Raw genomic sequence first — 13,300 nt, forward strand, 5'->3', positions numbered from 1 at the left:
AGTCTGGGACACCGTGTGAAGAGGCCCCGTCTCGCGCCCATTTCACCAGAGCCCGTTGGGACTCAAGCGAGGAGCTGTTGAGGAGGGCAGTCTCCCATACCTCTCGGGAAGGGGTAGGGGAAGGGAGGAGGTGGGGATTTTGAGTACATGCCCACACCATGTGGAAGATATCACAGGTCTGCCCACAGTGCGGGCATCGCCCATCCATATGAGGGTAGTAATGTTTGATGATTGCAGTAGAGTAGAATACCTGCCGGCAGGCGCCTTAATGTTCGATCCTCTGTCTTACTCAGCCACTTTGCAGGGGCCGGCGAAAGCCGGTGGTTGTCGTTATAATGTGATATGATATCCCTCAAACGCAGCAGTGGCTGTTTTGTCTCCGAGCCAGAAGAGCTGGGACGAGGAACCCGGTGAGTAAGCTCTCGGACAGCCGCGTCAGCGGCCTCATTACCTCGGAAGCCCTGGTGGCCAGGAGCCCAAATGATTCTTTTGGGTGTTGGATCAGTGGCAGTCCGTCTTTGAATAGAAGCGGCGAAGGAGGAGATCTCCCCTGCCAAGTAATGATCACATGCTTTTCGGGAGTCCGTAATGATGATTCTCGAATTGGCGTGGGTGGCAGCAAGCGCTACCCTATATACTTCCTCGCTCACGTTGAATTCTTGGCTCGGAAGGAAAGTCCATCAACGTGGATTTCCTGGCGAACCACAGCGGCCGTGTAAAATTCCGTGGGCGATGGCCCCGCTACGTCTACATAGTATAGACCGGGTCGGGAGCCGTGTTGTCTCTCAAGAGCCCGAAATCGCGCTTGTCGTCTGTTTTCGTGCATGTCGGCTCTCCATGTTACGGGGAGCGGGAGACCCAGAGCATATGGCGCCACAGTTCTGGAATACGCTCCGCCTCCTGCGAAGTGCAGTCGTGTTGGATGTGTAAGCGGTTTAGCAGGCGGCGCCCAGTGGCCGTCTGCGTGAGCCGCGTGTATTGGTTCACGAGGTGGGCCTCCCGCAGCTCCTGGTAGGAGTTTAGCACCCCCAATGCCTTGAGTTTGGCATTAGAGGTAGCCACCGGGAGATCCAGGGCTCGCTTAGTTGCCTTGCGGATGATGGCGTCTATTCGCGCCTCGTCTTGCTTAGTAGTGCGGAGATATGGCACGGCGTAGAGGATCCGGCTAGTCACGAAGGCATAGACGAGCCCAAGCGCGTCCCTGCCCCGCAGTCCACCCCGCTTGTTGGAAACGCGGCGGATCATGCGCCCTACCTGTTCGCCTACTCTCTTCAGTTTCGCAATAGTGGAGTCCGGTCTGAGTCTCTGGTGAATGAAAAGGCCCAGAATACGGAGCTCCTCCATCTCTCTAATAGGACCTCCTGACAGAGAGATGTGTATTGCTGTCCTATCCTTTGGGTTCGCTCTGACATGCAGAAGCTCTGATTTCGCTGGAGCACATTGGAGCCCACAATCAATAGCATAAGCATCGGCTATGGAAGCGGCCAGCTGAAGGCGGTCCTCCATGTCCCCAAGGCTCCCCTCGGTGGTCCAGATTGTAATGCCATCGGAATATAACGCGTGTTGAATGCCTTCCACCAGGGCCAGTTGGCTTGGGAGGCGCATCATAGATATGTTGAACAGGAGCGGTGATAACGCCCCTCCCTGAGGGGTACCCCATGTTCTCATCATGTAAGGACCATATTCCTCGTCCTCAACCCGTAGAAAGGCCTGGCGATTTTACAGGAAATCTCTCACAAACCCGTACGCCCTAGCCCCACAATGGGTAGAACTCAAGTTGGCCAGGATGCTACCGCTACGGTGTTTAACATTGCCGAAAGCCCTTTTCAGATCGAGGGCGAGGATGGCTTTGTCAATGTGTTGCATAGTTGTCGGTCGTATTAGATCCCTGTGCAGCCGGAGGAGGACGTCCTGTGCAGACATGTGGGGGCGAAACCCAAACATGGTGACTGCAAAGAAGCTTGCTCTCCAGGTATGGAGAGAGGCGATCCCGTGCCATCATCTCCATAAGCTTGCCCGCACACGAGGTCAGTGGTATGGGCCTCAGGTTGTCCATATTCACGGCCTTACCTGTTTTAAGGATAAACGTCACAAGTGACCTTTTCCGTTCGGGAGGGAATGGACGCCCCCCCCCCCCCCGCCCCCCTATCTGGTTCATTTCTTCTAATAAATTGAGTTAGGCTGAGTCCGGTAGGTTCGCCAACAGGTTCACTGTTATGCGGTCCCGTCCCGGAGCAGTACCCCACAGTGGTTATGGCCCTGGGCTGCTGACCCGAAAGAAGCGGGTTCGATCCGGGCCGCGGCGGTGCCATTTCGATGCTTGCGAAATTCTAGAGGCTCGTGTGCTGTACGATGTCAATGTACGATAAAGAACTCTAGGTGGTCGAAATCTCCGGAGCCCTTCACTACGGCGTCTCTGATAGCCTGAGTCGCTTTGGGACGTTAAACCTCAATAAACCAAACCAAATCAAATCAACCAAACGCACTTAATGCGTGCGATACGAAAGATAGAATCATAATTTTCGGCTTTAGGTTCTATGGGGTTTGACGACCCAAAGGAACTCAGTCTATGAAGGACGCCGTAGTGAAGGGATCCGGAAACCTCGGCCGCCTGGGGTTCTTCAACGTGCACTTATATCGCGCAGTACACGGGTCTCTAACATTTCGCCTGCATCGAACTGCGACCGCCAGGGCCCGGATCGAACCCGCGTCTTTTCGGTCAGCTGCCGAGTACCATAACCACCGTGCCGCCGCGGCGGCTGGGAAAAATTCATACAGTTGGGTACCGATGACATCGGGGGTGCAAAAAGCATAGACCTGCAAAGAACTTTTCATGCAAGAACAATTTCATTATATTGTTATGCAGTGGTGACGGCAATCAAGCAGTTAGGCGGACAGAAAAGGCTTCCAAAAGAAACTATTGGGTTGACTTGTGTCCACAAAGAACAGTACTACTCGACTGGGCGATAGTAGCACGCGTAGGTAGCCGTCGTTCAAGAAAATAATTCGGGCTGCTCGAGGCCGCGCTGAATTTAAAACTGGCAAAGAACAGTTGAGAAAAAGCGCAGACGTAATTAGGGGAATTTTGAGCAAAGTAGAAGCCCTTGTGTTGCGCTGCGATCATTCGAGGTAAACCTGGTTACTTCTGGCGTCACAAAATGGAAAAAGCGGCGCGCCGGCAGCTTTCGGCGAGAATAAACATACATTAAGATCCATAGCGGCTTTACATAGCAACTTGCTTGTGCATCGCTCGTTTCCATAGCAACTGCGGCGCCGAGGGGCAAGAATTTGGCCCGGGACATTACCCGAAAATTGACCTTGTTCGATGTGGAACAAAATCAATGGCCAACCATAATTCGGCCTGCCCGATACCATGGTAACTTTCAAATTTGGCCAGTCCCATTGGCAAAATTTGGTCCGAGCAACCTCCGAAATTTGAAGTTAAGAGACGGGAAGTGGGCGGAGTAAGTGAGGGAAGAAGCGCAAGCTAAGGGCATCCTAGTCAAATTCAAGTAGAAGAAATGGGCTGGGGCAAGATAACCGCTGGATCGACTCCAACTGGATAGATCGCTGTAACACGGCTGCCAGGCAGATGTCCGGGAAGAACACTTGGAGGCTTTTCCGCAGCCTTATAGACCCCGCGCAGACCCGGGGCGAAACACAGCGCCACTTACAACGAGCACTTCATAATTTCAAGGGCAGCACAACACAACTCGCAGACACACTCAGGGACAAGTATCTCTGCTGCAAACAGGACCCTTGTGGTCAGGAGTATATTTACGCAGGCAAAGATAATCCTGAGTTAGACGAACCGTTCCAACTCTTTCATCTCAAGGCAGCCCTGGCTAAAATGAGAAGGGGCACTGCGCCTGGACGGGACAAGGTCACAGTCATGCTTCTGGCCAATCTCCCTGACCAGGCGTATGAGGCCCTTCTGGAATACATCAACACTATATGGAAGGGCGAAATCCCGCTCCATCTAGACTGGAAAACATCTCTAGTAACCTTCATCCCCAAGGCGGGAAAGGAAATCAACACAGACAACTTGAGGCCTATCTCGCTCACCTCGTGTGTGGGCAAGCTAATGGAGACAATGGTGCGGGATAGGCTCTCCGAATACTTGGAACAACGAAATACGTTTCCAGACACTATGTTCGGCTTTCGCCCACATAAGTCGGCACAGGACATACTCCTCCAACTCAACAGAGACATAATACAACCAGTTGAACACCCACATAATGACAAGGTCGTCTTTGCCTTAGACTTGAAAGGCGCCTTCGACAATATCAAACACAGCGTCATACTGACTCACCTCAGTGAGACCCACTGTGGCCGCAACACTTTCAACTATATCAAAGACTTTCTCACCCATCGAACAGCATTAATCAAAATCCAAGAGGCAGAATACGGTCCGTATCAAATGGGTACGCGGGGGACACCACAAGGCGCGGTGCTATCTTCCCTACTCTTTAATTTGGCGATGCTCCATCTCCCGGACCAGTTGCAGGGTATTGAAGGCATACGGCATGCGCTGTATGCCGATGATACCACGATCTGGGCCACAGAGGGAAACTTAGGGCGCATGGAGAAATGCCTGCAAACAGCCGCTCACGTAGTGGATCGCTACGCAGGGCACTGTGGTCTCCAATGCGCACCCAGCAAATCTGAATTTGTACACCTTAGGGCATCACCTAAGGACAATACCAAAATTAACAAGTGGCCCCATACATGAGGCCAAAGAAATTCGAATACTCGGACTCTTCATCAATAACCAAAGAAGAGTAGACACAACATTGCACAAGCTCCGCAAAATTGGAGACCAGGTGGGTCGTATGGTCCGTCGCGTCTCCAATAAGAGAGGGGGTTTGCGAAGCAAGGATGCAGTTCGGCTGGCCCATGCTTTCGTAATCAGCCGAATTCTCTATTCGGTCCCTTATTTACACTTGCGGAAGCACGACGAAGACAAAGTTGAGGTAATACTCCGTAAAATGATGAAGAGGGCACTTGACCTTTTGCATTGGGAGTGGTGAACACCTTTCAGGAGCTCAAGGAAGCCCATCTCACAAATCAATACACGAGGCTAGCCCAAACGAAGTCGGGCAGGGACTTGCTAGCCCGGCTTCACATCCAACACGATTTCCACATTCAGGAGCGGGTCCGAGTGCCCGAACTCTGGAGACGTGCCGTCAGAGTTCGACCCCTCCCTACTAAGATGGATAAGGAAGACCATAGTGGTCGTCGCCAGGCTAGGGCGGAAGCCTTAGCGCGCCACTATGGCAACAAACAAGATGTCTACTACGTAGATGTAGCCGGGCCGACCGACGGGGTGTGGTACACGGCCGCGGTCATACATCAAGAAATACAGGTGGATGGGCTCTCTTTTCGAGCCCCAGGCACAACACAAGCTGAAGAGGTTGCTATCGCCCTAGCTGCTTCTGATACCAAATCAAAACACATCATAACAGATTCGCGTTCGGCGTGTAAAAATTATGAGGCTGGCTGGATAACTCCACTAGCTGAACGAATACTAAGGAACTGCAGCCGAGACACCGATCCTACTCCCCGCTGCATAGTTTGGACTCCGGCCCATCAGGGCCTAGCAGGAAACGACGCTGCAGACGCGGCGGCCCGAGCACTCATTCACCGGGCGTTCCCATTGGCTCCTGAGTACCGGAAACCTGAAGGTGGCTCTTTACTCTCGTTCAAAGACATAACATCTTATTATAAGGATAGGCACCGCGTGTACCCAGCCCCTGCAAAGGGACTGGGGAAAGCAAACGAACGCGTTCTACTTAGACTATTCACTAATACAATGCTGTGCCCGGCAGTCTTAAAACACTTCGATCCCGCGTTCACTGGCAGGTGCAAACACTGTGGCGAGGTGGCTGACACCTACCACATGGTTTGGGCTTGCCAGCGCAACTCAGCTCTCTCCCCCCACCCCAACCCTACCAGAGAGGAATGGGAGGCGGCCCTGCTTGGCTGCTCGGACCTTCAGGCCTAAAAGGCTTTGGTCAAGAGGGCTAAGCTGGCGGCTTCGACCAATGGGGTCCCGGAATAGGGACTCCACCCATTGCGGGGCTCTTTAAGAAAGCCTCACCTCTTTTATTAAATAAAGGCTTTTCATCATCATCAAGGGTAACGGAGTGGATTCCAAGAGAAGGCAAGCGTAGCAGCGGGCGGCAGATGAGATTAAGAAGTTTGCGGGGATACCGTGGCCGCAACTGGCAACGGTCAGGGTTGATTGGAGAGACATGGGATAGGCCTTTGCCCTTCAGTGGGCAGGGTCAGGCTGATGGTAAGTGATGATGTCCAATGGAGTGGGCTAGGCTGCAGCGGCACCGGCATCATGTTTAACCGCTGCTTGCTCTTCATGCAGTTCATCGCTTGTTTTGCTGACTACGGCCCCTGCGGAATCGTCTCGTCGTGTTTGGTTTCTTCGCTCCTGAATGGGCACATGGATACCACCGTGTGCTTGCCCTTGGACTTGCCAGCTGATACCCTGCGTGATAGCGTCGGGCTTCCCGCTTTCTTCAAATGTCTGCAATCCAGTCACCTCGCCAACTTCTCGTTGGACCAGCCAATCTCGCTGCGCTGCTGGTCTATGACGTCACCTGCCAAGGATATAAAAGCCATGTGCATGGACCGACTCTTCAGTGGGCTAGGCTGCAGCGGCACCGGCATCATGTTTAACCGCTGCTTGCTCTTCATGCAGGTATGTTACTATTCTGGCGCTGAGTGTATCCGATCTGATGATCGATATTTGCTGCTGTACCCTTGCCCACGTACTCTTGTGTCCTGGTGCATACACGCGTTTTATTGTGCAAGTCATCTCCTCCTGAGTGGTGACGTGGAACTCAATCCAGGCCCCTCATCAAAGCCAGCGAGCTCCAGTAAAAACAGTCAATCTGGTAGCAGACCTTTAACCCGGTCTGTGAGTGGTTCCAGTCTCACTCTCGGGGAGGTTGACGATACGAGTGCTTCCACTGTAAATCTTGACAGTGAAATCTCTTCAAATTCCTCAGTGTTTGACATGTTCTCTAGAATACTGGCAGGGCAGGATCATTGGCCCGTGACATTGCGGACATTAAGCAATCTTTTGCCAGTCGCTTTGATGCTTTGGAGTCGCGTGTGGCTGCATTAGAATCTTCACCCACGCCCGAAAATACCAATCTAATTTGTGATTTACAGGCTGAAATTAACTCTTTAAATTCCAAAGTAACACAGCTGGTGCAAAAAAACGATGACCTAGAAAATCGCTCTCGAAGAAATAACATTATCATACACGGCATTTCAGAAGATCCGAACGAAACCGCTAACACATTGTTGACTAGCATCTCATCTGTATTTACTGATAAGTTGAAGATTAGCTGCCCCAGTATTGAGCGCTTCCACAGGCTCGGTGTAGCTCGCAAGGGTTATATTCGTCCAGTTATTCTAAATCTTTCTAGCTTCACCGACAGAAGTGTGGTTTTCCAAAACGTGTCTAAACTCAAGGGCTCTGCCTTCTTCATTACAGAGGATTTTTCTGCAAGGGTTAGGTCCATTCGGAAAAAGATATGGGACGCATCGGTGTCTTTTCGTGACAACGGTTCTGTAGTGAAGTTAAGTTTCGATCATGCCTTCATTGACAAGGTTCGTTATAATTGGGATGAAAGTTCTAATTCATTGGTAAAAGCGTATCATGATCCTCTTTGTTCTGGGCCTGCGTCCTTGACTGCCGCATCATCGTCTCCCTGACTTAGCTCTGGCCGTCCTGATAAGCTTGTCGTCTTAAATATTAACGCTCGCAGCATTGTTAAAAATTTCCTGATTTACTTTCCCTTATCTCTATTCACTCTCCCCATATTATTGGCATAACGGAAACCTGGCTGCATAGTGGAATTTACGACTCCGAATTCACTCCACCAGGATTTGTTGCCGTGCGCTTAGACAGAAGTTGCAGTACTGGTGGAGGTGTGGCATTGCTGATCAGATCGGATTTGCGATTCTCAGTGTTACCTTCTCCTCCTGACACCGAATCCTTGTGGTGTAAAGTTTATCTAAACAATTATAGTATTATAATCAATGTTATTTATCGTCCACCTGGCTCATCCGTTGATATCCTTCATGCTGTCGCAAATTTCATGAGCAAGATCGACATTGCTTCATCAAGATTTATCTGCATGGGAGACTTCAACACTCCTGGCATCCACTGGCCTTCGTTGTCTGCATTTGGTCGTGACATTGCAATTTGTAGAGAACTAATAAACATCTCCTTATTGTTTGGACTAACTCAGGTTGTATCTAATGCTACTAGGCTGAATTCCATTCTCGACTTAGTTTTTCTAAGCGCTTCTTTGGCCCATAATTCCTTCTCCTGCGAAGTAATTGACGGGCTCTCAGACCATAAAGGCGTGTTAGTTTCGCTCCCTTGTCCAGTCTCCAAATCACCCTATTTGTTTACTACTTTTCCTGACTTCACTCGTGCTGACGACAATTCCATCATTGATGTTTTAGCTGATCATTTCGATACGTTCTTTGCTTTCTCAGCAAGCCAAGACGTAAATTTTCTTGTTAATTACTTTGAATGTCTTGTCAACGATTGTGTCCAATGCTTTGTTCCTTTTAAAACTAAGAAAAAAAATACTAATGTTCCTTGGATGACTCGAGACATCTTGCATTTATCTCGTCGCGTTCGTAGGCTAAGGCGTTCTAGAAGAAGCAACGATCCCATAACCTTGGAGAGATTTCATAAGGCGAAAGAGGAATTTAATCTTAAGTTACATACGGCCAAAGATTTCTTTTTTCGTGTCCACCTGCGCGATCTGTTAAGAACTAACCCCCGAAAATTTTGGTCATCCATCTTACCTCGCGATACTTCATCCACTTCGTTCAGATTAGATAATGACGTCATCAGTGAGCCGGCAGTAATATCAGATGCTTTCAACAAATAATTTCACTCAGTGTTCGTTCCCGATAACAATGTCATTCCACCGCTCACCAATATAATTTCTTCTTCAGCAATCAGTAATGTTGTGGTAAACCCTGATGGCATCCTAAATCTTGTACTAAACCTCGATGTTAAGAAATGTACCGGTCCAGATGGAATATACAATGCGTTCCTGGTTCGTTACTCCATGTGGTCATCGAAATACCTGTCCATCATATTCAATAATTCTTTATCATCTGCTACTGTCCCTTCTTCATGGAAATTAGCCAAAGTGCTCCCTCTTTATAAATCCGGTGATAGGCAATGCTTGTCTAACTATAGACCGATTTCTTTGACATCACAATCATGCAAAATGTTGGAACACGTCATTCATAAACACATCATGCTTTTTCTTGAATCCAGTAATTTGCTATCTAACTTTCAGCATGGGTTTAGGCGCGGTTTTAGTACGGTAACACAATTAACAGAATTCACTCATGATATATTACTTAACCTCGATATCGGCAACCAAGTTGATGCCATTTTTATAGATTTCTCGAAAGCGTTCGATACTGTTCTACATTCCAAACTTCTTGCTAAACTAAATGCTGTACTAAACAATCCTCACTTGGTTGATTGGATTTCTAGCTTTCTCTCATCCCGTTCCCAGTTCGTATCTTATAATTCTTCTCATTCCGCTGCTGTTGATGTGACGTCAGGAGTGCCTCAGGGTTCCGTCCTTGGACCGCTACTCTTTTTAATATATATAAATGACTTGCCACATAACATTTCTTCTAACATTCGTCTTTACGCTGATGACTGCGGTTTATACGAAGTAATTAATGGCCCTAATGATCATCGTCACCTCCAAGAGTCATTTGCTATGTTTTGTAGTTGGTGTAGTACCTGGCAAATGAGAATTAATTTCGACAAAACCGTCATGTCCTTTTGTAACAAATCTTCCGTTTCCCATTTTAGTTACTCGTTCAATGGCCGTGTGGTAGATAGGGTCTCTCAGTATAAATATCTTGGTGTCATATTCACGCATAACATGTCTTGGTCTAAACACATTGATTACGTATGTAATAAAGCACTAAAAAAATTAGGTTATCTACGACGCACGCTACCCAATTCACCAAAAGAGACAAAGCTACTGTTGTATAAATCTCTAATCCGCCCTGTTCTTGATTACGCAGCTGTAGTGTGGAACCCGTACAAGCAGTTTGAAATTAACATGTTAGAAGCAGTCCAGAAAAAAGCTGTGCGTTTTATATGTCATCGTTATGATCGCGATTTCTCACCCTCTTCTACACTTCTCTCATTGAATTTAACCACGCTCTCCGCCCGTCGCCACACTGAATCACTAAAATTCTTACGTTGTATCGTCAATTCATCGGTAAGGCTCTCAGTTAACCACTACATTAACTTTGCACCTTTATCATCTACAAGAAGTCATCACGAGCTAAATTTAATACCGTATTTTGCACGTACTAATTTGTTCAAATTCAGTTTTTTCCCCGTTCAATAGAAGCCTGGAATTCTTTACCTGGATCCATTCGTTCATCTCCAGTTCAAAGTTTTATAACTGCCATGGAAGACACATAATACCTGAATATTCCGACCGTGCCATTAACAGTTCCTTTTTTGTTTGTTACTTTTTGTGTGTTTTGAACTTCATTGTGCTCACTTTGTACATATTGTTGTATTTTGTTACCTTTAGTATTTTGCTTTTTGTTTTTTTCCCCACTCCTGCCATAGCGCATATAATTGCGCTGCAGTATGTATAAATAAATAAATAAATAAATAAATAAATAAATAAATAATTTCGACCACCTGGCCATCTTTAACGTCTACAGACATCGCATAGCCCTCGGACAAAGGCAGCCGTGTGCTGTGCGATGTCAGTGTACGTTGAAGATCTCCAGGTGGTCGAAATTATTAATTCGAAAGCATTAGAAGCCTATTTTGACGCCGGAGGTGCCCGCAAAATGTGTTGTCGGAAGTTGGTACCCTGTGACGTCATCGGTCATATACCGCACTTGCTGGCCAGCGAGGACGAGGAAGCGCAACGATTCCTTGTGCGCCGAGCCACGATGGCAGCAGTCAAGTGCGGCATCCTGGACCAAGGATCCACCACGGCGCCCAGTGACCCGTAAGGGTCATAGTTTTTTCCATCCATCCATCCGCCATGAGACATTAGAATCAAAAGGCAATTGGGTCTAGGCGGGAATCGAACCCGGGCCACCGGATGACGCGAAAATCAGAGTGGTGACGTCACTCCCGAGATGATTTACAATCGCTGCCACGTCCAAAGATCAGAAAGGAGAAATTCAGAGAGAAAGAGAGACTTCCGATGCAAAACCGCGTCCATCGGACCAACAACACTGGTTTAAACAACAGATATCGCAGGTTGTTGTTGTTGCGAATGAAGGAAGGATGAAAAGCAAAGTGCATGGGCCTGCCCACTGGCTCGAGCTGAGCCGCAATCACTGCGACGTGCATTTAGAGGAGAGTGGAAAGATGCGAGATGGTGGTGGTGGTGGTGAAACTTTATTTCCAGCGGATGTAGAGGAGCGACCCGAAGTGGCCCCCGCTTAAACGGCGGCCGCTATCCCTTGGGCAGCAGCGTCGTCTGCAGTCAGCTGGAAAAGCTTGATCTGTGTCCCCGGGTCGGGGCTGAGCAATAGAGCCTCCCAATGATGAGAGTCGGTAATGAATTGAATCGCGGGTAGGGACTGCAGGCAGTTCCAGATCATATGATTTAGATCGGCTTTGCTATCACAATTTTTGCATTTGTCTGAGTAGAGTCCTTCCGAATAGACGCCACACAAATGAGGATTGGGATAGGTGTTAGTTTCAAGTTTACGCCAGGCTTTGCCCTATTGTTTGGAGAGCGTTTTATCTGCTGGGGGGAATCTGAGTCTTTCTAAGCCTGTAGTGCTGCAGGATTTCTCTGTAAGAAAACAACCTGTTCTTGCCGGAGTATAGGGCGGGTGGGCTGCACGACCCAGCTCGGCGGGACAGTTCTCGAGCTAGGTTATGAACCGCCTCATTACCAGCAATGGAGGCATGAGCAGGCGTCCAGATTAGGCGAATGCGCCGCGTGTGCTGAGTTTTGCAGAATCCGTGGTGCTTGTGGGGAGATTCTTCCCAACGTGTAGTTACGTATCGGCAATTTTCAGTCGCTGACAGTGGTTTCTGCCGTAAATTCCGCAATGACTAGAGCAATGGCTGTTTCTTCTCCGACATGTGTGTTCTGAGTGCGTATAGTGAGCCCAATTATGAGTGTACCGCATTCAGTGGGGACCACAGCTACCATCTTGTCAGCCGAAGAATCTGCTGCATCTTCATACACCACAGAAGTATCATTAAGAAACCGTTTGCCTAATGATTTGGCTCTCTCTGCTCGACGTTCAGCGTGGAAATCTGGGTGCACATTCCGAGGTATTGGAGGAATGACCAGAAGCTGACGTATATGTTTGGCAAGGTCAGTTGTTGGTCCGCCTTGTCGTTCGTATGTTATGCCAAGAGTGGACAGAATGTGTCTGCCAGTTGGTGTGGCAGATAGTCGTTCGTATTGCGAGATGATGACCGCTTCAGAAATCTCACTGCATGGGTAGCCCAGCTGCCTATTTGACGCATTTTATGATTATGGCCTCCACTTTCTCTTTTTCAGCTGACTTGAGATGTAGGTAAGTGCATATGTAAACTATGCGGCTGATCACAAAGGCTTGCACTAAACGGACAGTATTGTTTTCTCAGAAACCCGAGTGGCGGATATTGATGTGGCGAAGGAGTCGCATAATTTGCTGCGATGTTCCCTGAAGCTTCTGGATTTCGTCACCATTGAAGCTGCGTTCTTGTAGCATTAGTTCCAAGATGTTATTTTGTGGTACTCGAGGAATGGGGACTCCGCGAATACTGAGGTCGATGGCCGGTGGAGGTTGCAAAAGGGATCTGATTTTGCGGAATATGAAAAATTCAGATTTGGCTGGAGAGCATCGCAGCCCCCTGTGGTCTGCATAGTTCCCCACGATATCGACGGTACGCTAGAGTCTCTCCTCGATTTCGTCATCACTGCCCTCGGCGGTCCACAGGGTGATATCGTACGCATATAGGCTGTGGTGGAGTTGCGGGATCTACACTAATTGGTGTGGAAGTTTCAGCATTGCAACGTTGAAGAGAAAAGGTGACAGGATCGATCCCTGCGGGGTGCCCTTGTTGCCGAGGGGGAAGTCAAGCGAGTGGAGACCTCCTACTTGAAAATTCGCCTGTCTATCTGAGAGAAAGTCGCGGATATAGTTGAAGGTGCGGGCTCCCACCCCGAGTTCATGAAGGTTCTCTAAGATCGCATTATGTCTGACGTTGTCGAAGGCCTTTTCCAGGTCG

Source organism: Amblyomma mixtum, chromosome 4 (assembly GCF_055824585.1).
Source record: "Amblyomma mixtum isolate Tamu chromosome 4, ASM5582458v1, whole genome shotgun sequence".
Classification (NCBI taxonomy): Eukaryota; Metazoa; Arthropoda; class Arachnida; order Ixodida; family Ixodidae; genus Amblyomma; species Amblyomma mixtum.